The sequence below is a fragment of the Seriola aureovittata genome, chromosome 10 (assembly GCF_021018895.1).
Source record: "Seriola aureovittata isolate HTS-2021-v1 ecotype China chromosome 10, ASM2101889v1, whole genome shotgun sequence".
Classification (NCBI taxonomy): Eukaryota; Metazoa; Chordata; class Actinopteri; order Carangiformes; family Carangidae; genus Seriola; species Seriola aureovittata.
This window is the reverse complement of record NC_079373.1, coordinates 24,010,865-24,023,151: the sequence shown is the minus strand read 5'-3', so window position 1 is coordinate 24,023,151 and position 12,287 is coordinate 24,010,865. Positions and strand designations below refer to the sequence as shown.

Sequence of the window (12,287 nt, the reverse complement as noted above, 5' to 3'; positions counted from 1 at the left end):
GAAAATCTTCCTGGCTATCAGTCAACACTGGAGGATAAAAGCAAGAATAAGACCAGATGTGGAAATAGACCGGATTTGGAGCAAGGACCTGGGCATATGTTGGGCCATGATATTCATCTTGCTGGAACACTTCATTAAGAAAGTATTGCACTGCGGACAGAACAAACAAACAAACAAACGAACAATTTTTAAGGCGGTTTTTGTGAATTTAGACAACTTAACAAAACTACTTTAACTGCCTCTGTTGATTTAAAATCTTAGAACAGCTGTAATAGATAGATTGATAGATAGATAGATACTTTATTTATCCCCTAGGGGAAATTCACGTGTCCATTGGCTCATTGTTGATAATAATATTAACAGTCAATAATAAATAAACAATAATAATTACATTAGTCCACATCCTTTGGCGGAGTTGTTATACAGTCTGATGGCAGTGGGAACAAAGGATCTCCCGAACCTCTCTGTTCTGCAGCGCAGTGAGATGAGACGTTTGCTGCAGCTGTAGCTGCTTCTCTCTCCTGCCAGAATGTTGTGGAGAGGATGGTTGGTATTGGTCCAAGATGGCCTCCATCTTACATTGCATGAATCTCTCGAAACAGTCCTGAGTGAGTCCAGACTCCTGCCAAGCACAGACCAAGCGTTTTTGACCAGCTTGTCCAGTCTCCTTGTGTTCGTGTTGGAAATGCTGCCGCCCCTGCAGGCTGCAGGATAAACATATACACTGGCTGCCACTGACTGAAACCTCTGCATCATTTCACTGCAGTTGTCAAAGGACCTGAGCCTAATATACGTTAATAAATATGGGTTAGTGATTCAAACTCGATTTTTTTAACGCGAAACTGCTTTCGTCAGTGTTTTTTAACTGTTTTGATCATCTGGTCTTTTTGCTTTGGAGAGGATCAACCTCTGTGGATAATTCAGCTTTTGGCGAAAACCTCCTAAACAACTGACACTGAAGCAATCCTAACTGGAAGTAGCTGACTGCAATGATGGCAACAACTTACATGATCCTACAGTACTTCATGACATCACCAAACTCTGTCTTTTGTTATTGTTTTGATTGAGACCTCTAGTGTTGTGTACTGTGTCTTTAACATATTAAAAATTACATAGTACAACTTTAAGGTAATAAAATTGTTATCATGGTAAGTACAGTGTTGTTAAGGTGTGGTTAAGTTCAGGAAACTAAAACACCTGGATAAAGTTAAGGAAAGATTAAGTATTTTGAGAAACAGCACTGTCTTGACATGTGAGATGTCGACCCTTGACCTCTCCCTCTCAACTGAGCTGTGAGAAAACTAGAGATCACACCAGCCCTGACCCATGAGTACTCAGTAGTCATTACTACATTAGTGGTCAGGACTCATGGGATGTAAACTATTGCGGTGAAAAAATCTGTCCGCATAGAGACAGACATATAAACAGCTGCGGAAGTACTCAAAACCTCTACCTCTACCTCTGTGGTAGTTCCTGCTACAGTTGGAAAACATTTTACCATGATGATACAAAAAGTGATGACAATACCATCCGCGCTGTCATGGCTGATCACACTGCGTTCCTGGACTGGAACAAAATGTTCGCCAGCGAACGCAATATGTATTAGAATAGTATTAAGTGTTTTAACGCTGTCTTGAGATGTCGATCCTAACCTCTCCCTGAACTGAGCTTAAAGAAAACCACACCACTTTCCCACACAAGACCAGAAATGCTGCATGCCAACGTAATCCGAGCTATATTCCATTTCCTCCCCAAATATTTCATATGAATGTAATTTGTAGAAGTCAGGCTTGGCTACAGTGGTGTAAAACGATAAAATATTGTAAACTTTGGACATATAAGATATATGACTTACACAAATTTCTGATTCCTCTTCGCAATATAAATAATTTTATACAGTATATGAAAGTATACTAAGTTCAAAATGTAAATGGAATATTAAGACAACAGTGAGGATAGTCCTGATTTATTCAAAGCCCAATGAGGCACTGTCCATGGTGCTGCACTGATTGTGACAGTGTGTAGACAAAAGTACTTTAAATAAAACTTGGCATGTTTAAATCTGACACTGTATACTACTGACAAGAAAATAACATTGACAGTACATTTACTTTGGTTGGCGAGAAACCAACCAGCTCTAAATGTATTCCAGTGAATTAGTGGGGCAAAGTGAATGGGAGATATACGACAGTTAGCTCCAACACATTCCAGTGGAAATCAGGGAGTGAACATGTGTTTCGCAGAATTCCTTCAGAATTAAAAGTCTAAAGGTCTCAGTATGCTCAGAACAAACTGGTCTCATCCAACCACGCCTAAAGGTGCCTACAGCTGTTCCAAATGGGCCTAGACAAAAGGGCACTTTGGACATAAAATGAAAATCTCTCATGTGAAATAACTTGTGCACCCGTTGCACATGTTAAGGAGCTGACTGAGGGATAGAGGGTGCTCTATGTTGGACAGATTGTAATGCCATCTGACACAGATTTGGGATTCCTGGATATATAGGTCAGAGAGGTCTGAGTTAATGTTGGATTTCACAGCTTCTTTGTGATCACAAGGTCTCGACATCTTTTGTTGTTGTTTGTTGTTCTTTTAGTTTCATTTCTTGTTCTGTTTCATTTTTTATGTTTTTATTCTCTAACTGACTGTATTTATGACTTGAAAAGTGGAACTGTTTACTTTTAATGTGCTCCAGCACTTGCTAAGTGTTATGTACTTCTACTGTATAAGCAAAATGGTTTTGTTATTCTAATGAAAACACGTTACATCTCTCTCTCTCTCTCTCTCTCTCTCCTTGTGTGTGTGTGTGTGTGCGTGTGTGTGTGCGTGCGTGTGTCTGTGATTGCCTGCAGGTGTGCTGGAGTCAGAGCAGAGCCAACGGCTGCATCTCATCACCGTAATCAAACCTCTTCAAATCAGAGGTGACTTTCACAGGTCGGCAAGAACAGCCGAAGGACCAACCACCTATTAACTCTTACTAAGAAAACACTTTTGAAGTAATTTTCTATTGGGAATGTACAGTTTTCAAACACATCTGCACATGTGTAGAATAACAAGAGGGTAGACTGTAAGTCGCTTTGCATAAAAGCGACTTGCAAATTAGAAAATTAGTAAATGGGGCTGACCGTAGCAAAGTGAGGCTCATGCAAGCATTTATAAATGATGTTTAGGTTCTTTTGACTGTCATTTACAAAGTTCCCACACGTGTAATCTGGGTAGAGAGCCAAGCTGTGACCACTGAAACAAAAACTAATCATATGCTTCAGCTTACATGGGTTGGCTTCGGCCTCTATCAGAATGCCTGTCACATTCGGGCCATGCTCCGTTACTATTCCCTCAGACTCGGGTCGGGTTCAGACAGAAATATGTGGCATTAGCTACACACTAATAATAATGAGCGCAATATCATAACTGATCTCAGAACAGTGGAAGCTGAGTCAAGGGCAGCTTGAAAAGCACACTTGTCTGTAGCTAGCTATAGCTTCCGTCAAAGATCTCAGGATTATCCCCAATGCCTAAGGACAAATGTCCAAAAAATGCTGTTTGACAATCCCCAGCCTTTTGTCAATGGGACTCAGCCATACCCATGAAAGTGACAGAAATGGTCGATGCAACAGCCGGTAGTCAAGCTAGCCTCCAGAGACAATAGCCTACTGTGGCCACAAGAGGGCAGTAAATTACAAGATGAATGCAAACAGGTAGTATCAGATCCTTTATCGGACCGTATGCTGTTCTGAGATGTAAGGAGAGATATCGCTTCCTCTTTGGTATCGTTCTAATTGATGGCGATTTTCAAATATTAAGCTTTGCCATTTTCTGCCAGATTGTAGACTTACCAGTCAGTGTTTGCTACGTTTCAAGCCTTTATTTACCAGTTCTTCTCTATTTCTGCATCTAGTTCTTGTTGTTTGCTCTCTAAGACTCATCCTGTTCTCCAATCCCCTCCCAGTCCTGCCTGTACGGACTCCAGCCTGCGTCTCCCCCATCTCGTCTGGTCAAGCCTGCTGTTCTGCCTCCGCCCGGCTGCTCCACTAAGGGTCCCTGCTGGACTCAGGTCTCTTGGATCTCACTCTCACTGGTCCTTCTGCCTCGGCTCTTAACTTTCCCCTGCCCCAGCCTCAGACCCCGGCTCACAGGTACCAGCTCAGGCTACCCCCTAAACCCTTCAACCCATCTGTCCCCTGCAACTTGCAATAAATATTGTTAACTTCATTCCTGTACTTCTGCTGCCACACATTCACAGAAGAAAACTTCCCCATCCATCCACCTGCTGCTGGGAGAGATACAGAAACTTCCTGCTAAAGATTTGGCCTTTCATATGTTATTTGTCTTTGCCTTATATATACAAACAAGCTATGGAGCTAATAAACAAACCCAGACATCTTTACGCAGAACCACGATATTTGATTCCTCCTGTCGGCGCTCACTGCTGTAATTGATCCGATGTTCATGTCAGTTGAGAAATCATGAAGCAAACAGTTGAATCTGGGCAACAGTCCAAACATCAGTTTCAGGTTCATGTTTGGATTTCTATGTATAAGGAACATCTGGATATCAGATGTCATTACCCACCCCATAAAAAAACCCAAATTATTAAATCAACATACCACATGTGTCTTCCTTCAACAGGGCCATTGTCTGTCTCTATTTAACGCTTCCTCTTTGGGAAAGCTTAGCAGCATGCAAAGCTGATACTATACATGAATTACTTCCAAGTCATATCTTCTTACAAAATACACAAAATAAAACAAGGCCACTGAGTCGAAAGTGTGACCACACATAAAAGGGCATCATCTCAGGGCACGTTTTAATTTGTTACTTTTCTTTTATTTGCACCAAATTGTTTTTCGTATTTTCGACATTTAATTTTCCAGTTTACTTGTTGCCATTCCACAGATGTGTACCACAATCGCGCTGTTGACCTGAGCCTGAAGAGTTTCACACAGTGGTACAGGAGAAATGGTTATAATGTGGTTAATACACCCCTCCTATATATACAGTATATATACAGCGTATCTCTATCACACACTCATACACTGACGGTACACAGAGAACAGTTTGGGGTTTGGCATCTTGCCCAAGAAGGCGTCAACATGCGGGCCGCGTCGAACCCCCGACCCTCCGATTCGGTTTTACTTGCTGAACCACTGCCGCCCTGCGGTTTAATGCTATGTTCTCAAGGCCCAAATGCAACATTTTTTTGATTTAAAGCAAGTTGCAACACACATTGTTTAAAACCACAGTGGAATAAATCATATATTTTCCTGGTTCCCAAGGCACAGAAGAAATGTTATGTTGTTCATCTTTCACCGTTTGGATATAAAATGTCATTACTTCATCATTTTATCCTAGCCCATTAGCTTTGTATTAAATTGCATAGCATATTTGTTCTTGAGTTTATGGCCAAATATTTGTCACATGAACATGACAATCAAATCCTAACCAGTTCATCTTAGAGTCCAAGTGAATGTTTGTGCAAAATCTGAAGACACTTTCCTCAGAGCGTTCCTGAGATATCACGTTCACGTTGATAATATCAATTACCTGTTGCCTCGCCATCTGTAATTTCAGCGCTCCCCGTGTTCCTCTGTGACCCTGCTGAACTCATAGCACTACCTGCTGATGTTTACTTGACATATGAAATACTGATGCTAATGTTAGCTAGACCCACATCTTTGTGAGCAGAAGCTGCCAATGACTCAGCAGGAGTTGAAATAACATGAACGAATAGTAACGTCTAGTGGGAATCAGTGCTACTGTCAGGAAGCTAAGCTTACTAGCTTCAACCGTCTGAGTGGAGTACACATTCGGCAGCTTAAGTGGCTAATGGTTCACAGCTTGATAAACAGCTCCAGTCATTAGCACATAGTGGAAGTTGACAATATGTCTCCCAGCAACGCCGACTCTCAGATATCAGTCTGTGTCATAGCAGGATTCACCCATTCAGACGCTTTGAAGGCTTTGATGCTGTTTCCACAAAAATGTCCCAAAACGGGTTTGTCCTCATACAGTTATCCAATCACATCTGATGTGAGAAAAGGAACACACTTGACATTGTTAGCTTGCAGGTTGCAGTTGCTAACAATAGTGTTTGGGTTCTAGAGACCAGACGTCCGGGACTGTCCTGGCTTTAAACTGAGTGTCCCAAGTCCTGACAGGACAGTAAAATGTCCTCATTCCAACAGCGACCACCAAATCGTCCCTGATCTCAGCGCTAAGGCTACAATACTACAAGGTGCAGTCACTTGGTGTAAGCGCTAAAGTAACTGTCCCTCGTCCTTGTGGGTGGGGGCGCACAGTTCTCTACAGCTGTATAATGACCTCCAAATAGAAATCCAAAATTCAAATAGAGATTCGTGCCCAAATCAAACCTGCTTCTAGGCGATGAAATCAAAACCCTGAAGGGTCATTCGAAATGACACCCCACTCGCAGATGGTTTTCCATTGAAATATGCCACACTACAAAATCTATAGATGCTCTAACTTTAATTTTACTGGGACTTTAAACCTTTGGCACCAGTTCAGCCAAGTCAGTTTTATTTATATTGCAACAAATCATAACAGAGGTTATTTCAGGGCACTTAACAGTCAAGCAGTAGGATATAACTTAGCTGACACGGATTAACATTAAAGCTACTGTGGGCTTTGTTGTTGCGGAGGTGGAGTGGAGCAGGCTACGTGTCGACTGCTGGGTCTAACTTCTTTAGGTCATGAACCTTTCAATACAGATCTTTTTAAATGCAGAGGCCATGTGGGTTAACTTCAACCCCTTCTTATAGGTTTTAGGTATTTGCTGTTAGCGGCTGAGCTGGGATTGCATACAGACAGTTGTGTTTGGTCCAGCATGTATTACAACTTCACAATAACATTTGGCTTTGATTTTAAAGTTTAATTCTCATGGGTGGATCTTAATAAGTTTGAGTGTTTTCCCACAGAATCCAGAGTTGAGTATCTGCTTATATTTTAAGGAAATAATGGTTTTATTGACTTGTTTTGTCTATACAGTCATTCACCGTAGTAATAAAAGTATAGCACATTTGTTTTACAGCTGTCTGCATCAATTCTTTTGTTTTTTTCCCCATAAACTCCCTTCATGGTCATTCTGCTCACGCTATACTGGAAAAGCTCAACTTAACCACTATAGCTTTTGCATGAAGAAATTCTGGTGCTGTCAGGCAGTGCTGCCAATTCTGTACTATAGAAAGCAGCTGAAATCCCCAGGAAGTTTCAGAGGTCTGACACCACCTTCCCTTTGGGAAAGTGTTTATAAAATTAATAAACACTTCAAAATGTGTGTGGGAGGAACACTTACTGAAAGGTTGTATATGAAACCGATACTAACTATAGAAATTAAAACAAGTGAAACCGTTTGAATAGGTTAAACATTTATGTTTTGTAATGGTTTGCATTACATTAATCAGATTAGCTACATGTAATCTAAAAAGGGACTGGCCATAGTGCTGAACCTGCAGAGAATTATTACCAGCTTTGGCATTTTTAAGCATCTTTTTACTTATTGCTTTGGTTTTATGGCACATTCACTGATGTTATTAACTTATACAGTGCTAATATTTTAAGGCCGTATATCTGTCAGCCCCCTGTGATCGAAAACTGATGAATACATCTTAAACTGTCACGGACTGCTGATGAGTTATTAGCAGTCTTTTAAACTTATTACTTGTGTGTTGCCCCTTAGCATGAGTTAAAAGCATTTAAAGAGCCTTTTCAGTATTTGATAAAATCAAAAACATAGTAATGGGAGAAAATTATTATCCTTTTTTTTTAAACTCAATATACTTTGATATCAATTCTTAAGTGCTAAAAAAAAGTATATAAATAAGAGGCAACTTTAACACTCAGTGGATTTTACAGTTGTAATTTTCTGTCTTCTTGTCTGTCATTGAAAACCATACTGCTGTAGGCTATGTGTGTAATCTTGTTAGGTGTGTGTGTAGATGCTGAAGTAGCTGCAGAATGTGTGTGCTTTGATTGATGTGCACACATGTCAATAATCAGGGCCTCACCCATAAAATAAAATCTGTAAACATCATGCAATGGTTCAGCGGTTAATGATTATATGTCTGATTATACAGCAAGCCAACTGTTTTTTGTTCATGTTGCAAGAGTAACAGGGAGCAACTACATCTCAGATATATGGACTTAATCAAAGACTGTTTTATGGTCACTGTTTTTTCCAAGGTAAAATCTGGTTATGCAGGTGCTAACACAAATTACGTCTTTGGGTGTGAGTCAAATTATGTTTTTCTGCAAAAGAAAAGGGGAGAATGTGACACTAAAATGATGAAAAGGGAGAAATAACTGTTTTATTTACAGTAGAGTGGCTAAATATGTAAAGCAGACTCTCTCTCTAAGCTCTGAAGCTACACTGTTTCTTTTCTTACTCCCCCACTCACACTGCTTTTGACACAGTTCAGGGTCGGCGTCGGTCTGGAATAACAGATCAGGCTGATTTTAATTCCAACCGAGGCACAATCAGACCAGAGCACTTCATGTACACATAACTGTAGTATAGCTTTCTTTAACTTTTCTTTAATCCAAGGGAAAAAATGATGCAATATATATATATATTTCTATTTTCATGCATACCAAAAGTATAATAGTACACAGATGTTTTCTTATACCCATCACACAGGCACACATGCATGCTTAAATAGAACACAGTGAAAAGCAAAGCTAAAGTGACCTCCCATATCCGTCACTGTTCAATGGCATAAAAACTGAGGACTGTGATTTGAAGATAAGTTGTGTTAACTTTACTTATAATAGGCTTGTTACGCATTACAGGTGACAACAATGTGTTCATTACTTTCTCACCAGCCATGTCCCCTGTGAACATTACTTCATCTGAACCTCGGATCCGCTTCTTTCTTTGTCGTTTACCATCGTCAATCCTTTGATCAAAGTTCCTGGCAGCAAAAAAGAAAAAAAGAAAGAAAGAAAAAAAACACGCACTGATGACTAGCTGAAGAAATAGAAAGGCTTGTTGTTGACAGTGTGTTGACAGTGTGAGTCCAATAGAGTCTCTATTAGACTTGCAGAGATAACACCCTTAGGTACAAACAAATATTGTAATCAAATTGAATGCACAAGGTTTTACATGGCTCATAATTAATTAATTAATTCGGTTTTAGACCCGTGGGATTAAAATATTAAGGAAAGATACGCAGTAGCGGCTCATATTGTAGTGTTTATTGTTGTACGTGCTTGTTTTCATTGCTGTTTGTGTATTCCTTTGTTTTGAACAGAGTGGTTTGCGTTGAGGACAAAGGCTTCAGAAGCACTTGACTCATTTACAGGGACAGTAACAGGAAGCAGTGCAAATTCCACAAGGCTATTATATCCCCTCATTCATCAGTCATTGCTGTTATTGCTCATACAGCAGCTGAAGAGGGAGGCCTTCTAGCAATTTTTCTTCTTTACACAACTGAGCCAGATGTAGTCGTTTATGTAGGTAAGACGTACAGGCACAGTGGTGATCCTAGAGTCTGGAAGGGAGCCCCACCACCGACTCCACCCCCAAGGCAGACTATTGGCAGACACTACAATTTACAGATGTTCCCTGAATACAGGCAATGGGTAGAAGCTAGCTATCAGGGGCCCCACTTAGGGGGTTGGGGCTTGGTGCACTGTATAATGTCTTTTTGGAAGGTTTAAGGAGGTTTGTAGTTGTCATTGCAAAATGTGCTAATATGAGGGGTCATCGGGGGCTCCTTTTCCCCTAGGGCCATCCAAGCACCTTCCTGTTTTGCATCTTCTGATGGTGTACCTCTGGACAGACACTGCATGCACTTTAAATAAACACCGGTTAAGAGAAACACAGGGAGGCTTTCAGCAAGACATGGTTCTGTTGAAACAGCAATATAATATTCCTAGTTTTACTTTCAACAAGAGCACAGATGGAGCAATAATTTAGTGAAATCTATTCAAAAGGTACGCTGGTTAAGTCTAATGTGTGTCTTAGTTATGCTGTGTTTGATTGACAGGTGATTGTTTCCTGTTTTTTGTCTGTTTGTTTTTTTTGTTTCTTTCAGTTTATCCAAACTGGGATTTTCTTCTGCACCTAATTACAAATAACCCACCATCCAACCATGCAGGATTTGGTTTCTCTGAGTGTTTACCCGAAATCTGCTATTTTATTTGATCACAGCCAATCTCTCAAGTTAAAGTAATGCTAAGCACAAATATGAGGACAAACAGAACATTAGGAGGACTTTTAATTTTGTGTTGTACACAGTGGAAAACCTCCCTGCCTCACATGCCGGACTTCATTGTCACATCTAAGACATAAAATCACCATTTCACTTCACTTCCTGACCTGGACAGACAATTCACATTTGTCAAGATGGAAACAAACACACCTTCAGGTTGGTGATCTGATGCAATTTGTGCACCTGTTTGTCACATTCAAGTGAACAAGGAGTTCTAAGTTTTGCAAAAAACCCCCCCCCACTGTTTAAAGAACCAAATACCCAAGTAAATGTTTGTAGTGGTAATGTACATGTTTCTTTGTCTGACAGTATGTGGCTGCTTGGCCACCAAATGCTGTAGAAGACTGATACTTTGAGTCTGGAACTGTATGAGGGGCAAGGTGCATGTTAGGATTAGATCACTTTCTATTTTCTACAAGTAGTGAACTCATTGCCCCAGAGATGGATGGTTTCCAACAAGGGATCATCTGTTCCTAACCGCCTGTCCCAGGGCTTGATCCCTGACCGGTTGGTGATCAGACGGATCAGTAGCAGAGCGATACTTCAGCGGGTATAATTCTCATGTTCAGGTGGCACTTGGAAAGAATTACAAATGATCAAACTGTTTGTCAAATATTCGATCTAAGATTTAAATGTGCCTCACAGCATCACTGTGTTTAATCAGACCTGCCTACTAACGCTGTCAGTCGGGGCGTTTGTGACTTCGGAGCCACAGCTCACCCTCCGCTTTGGACTCGCCCACTGCTCCTCGTCTCTCAACCCCGGTTCTCCTCCGGCCATCCACTCTGCTCAGCTCATTCTCTGTCTTGACCTTACTCTGTGAAGTCAGATAATGTATGTTATGATTTGGTGCTATAGGAATAAAATATAATTGAAATTGAACTAAATATTCGATTTTCATTGTAGAAAGATCACAAGTGTATTCAGCTGCTGAATTAGTTAAATATTTAGATTAAATTCAGTCCAACAAAAGATTTAATGATTCATTTTTTTTCCCTTTTTAAAAATTTATTTATTTATTTGTACTTATTTGTGTAATACCAGAAACAGAGACATTAAATCATGTAAGTTTAAATAACAGCTGTAAAAATGGTGTTTCAAAATCTTTGACCAGTAGTGAACCTGTATGATATGCATTGCGAGGAAGCTTTTGAGGTTATCCTTGTGTATTTAAGAAGGTGTAATCATTTCAAAGCAAGGGTCAGTCTCATATCTGTTCAGGATAAACTGACAAGATCAAGCCAAGTGAGTAAAATGACTCAGGATGTCTGAGATAGAGCCTAGACTTTATTTTAGATAAAACATTTAATATGCGATCATGGGCTTGAGTTCACGTCTAATTCTGAATAGCCACACACTGTATCGCCGTCTGTCCTCATTATAAAACATGGAATAAGGTTTTAACTCTTAATATCTGACGATTTGTCAATCCATAACTGTCAGATACATCCCAGTCTCACTATTATAATTATTGGGGAATGATGGAAATGATCTTTGCATTATAGCTCCAATAAAGTGTAAAGCTAGCCACTTTATCTAATCACTCCTGGCTCCAGAGAACTATAATACCATCTTTAATTGTTTAATTTTTTACCTGTTAGTTTCCTCTGATTCACATGCTGGTGTATCTGGGAGCCACCAGCCATAATGATACTGCCAGAAGTAGGTAGAAATTAGTTGGAATTAGTGTGTCTTTCAGTGAATTAAATAATTAATTCTACATTAGTTTATTTATCAACCTTGTATGTCACAAAGCTGCTGATATAAAGTACAGCATTAAAGTTATAATCTTTAGAATACAGTAGCATAAAATAGAAATATTTAAGTATATATTCAAGAGTACAGTAGTTAGAGTAAATGTATTTAATTACTTTCCAACACTGCTATAATGCAGTTACTTAGCCTACAGCACACATGTATCAATATTGTTCAGTTACTCAACCAGGTAAAACTCCTTAATTCCTGAGTGAAAACAAAGGGAGTGTCCATCATAAAAGCTAATATCAAAAAGGCAAAAGGCTAACTAAACCACCACAGCCACACAAAAGACTATTAAAA

The 12,287-nt window shown here is 39.8% G+C and overlaps 1 long non-coding RNA gene across 1 annotated transcript; it reads right to left on the bottom strand.

Annotated features, from left to right (window-relative positions):
- Window positions 1-8,652: 8,652 nt before the first annotated feature.
- Window positions 8,653-11,885, bottom strand: LOC130176773 (uncharacterized). Its single transcript, XR_008828920.1, has 3 exons — window positions 11,824-11,885; window positions 10,896-11,046; window positions 8,653-8,927 (listed from the first exon to the last, which is right to left on the bottom strand). It is a non-coding gene; the product is annotated as an uncharacterized LOC130176773 (long non-coding RNA).
- Window positions 11,886-12,287: the final 402 nt, after the last annotated feature.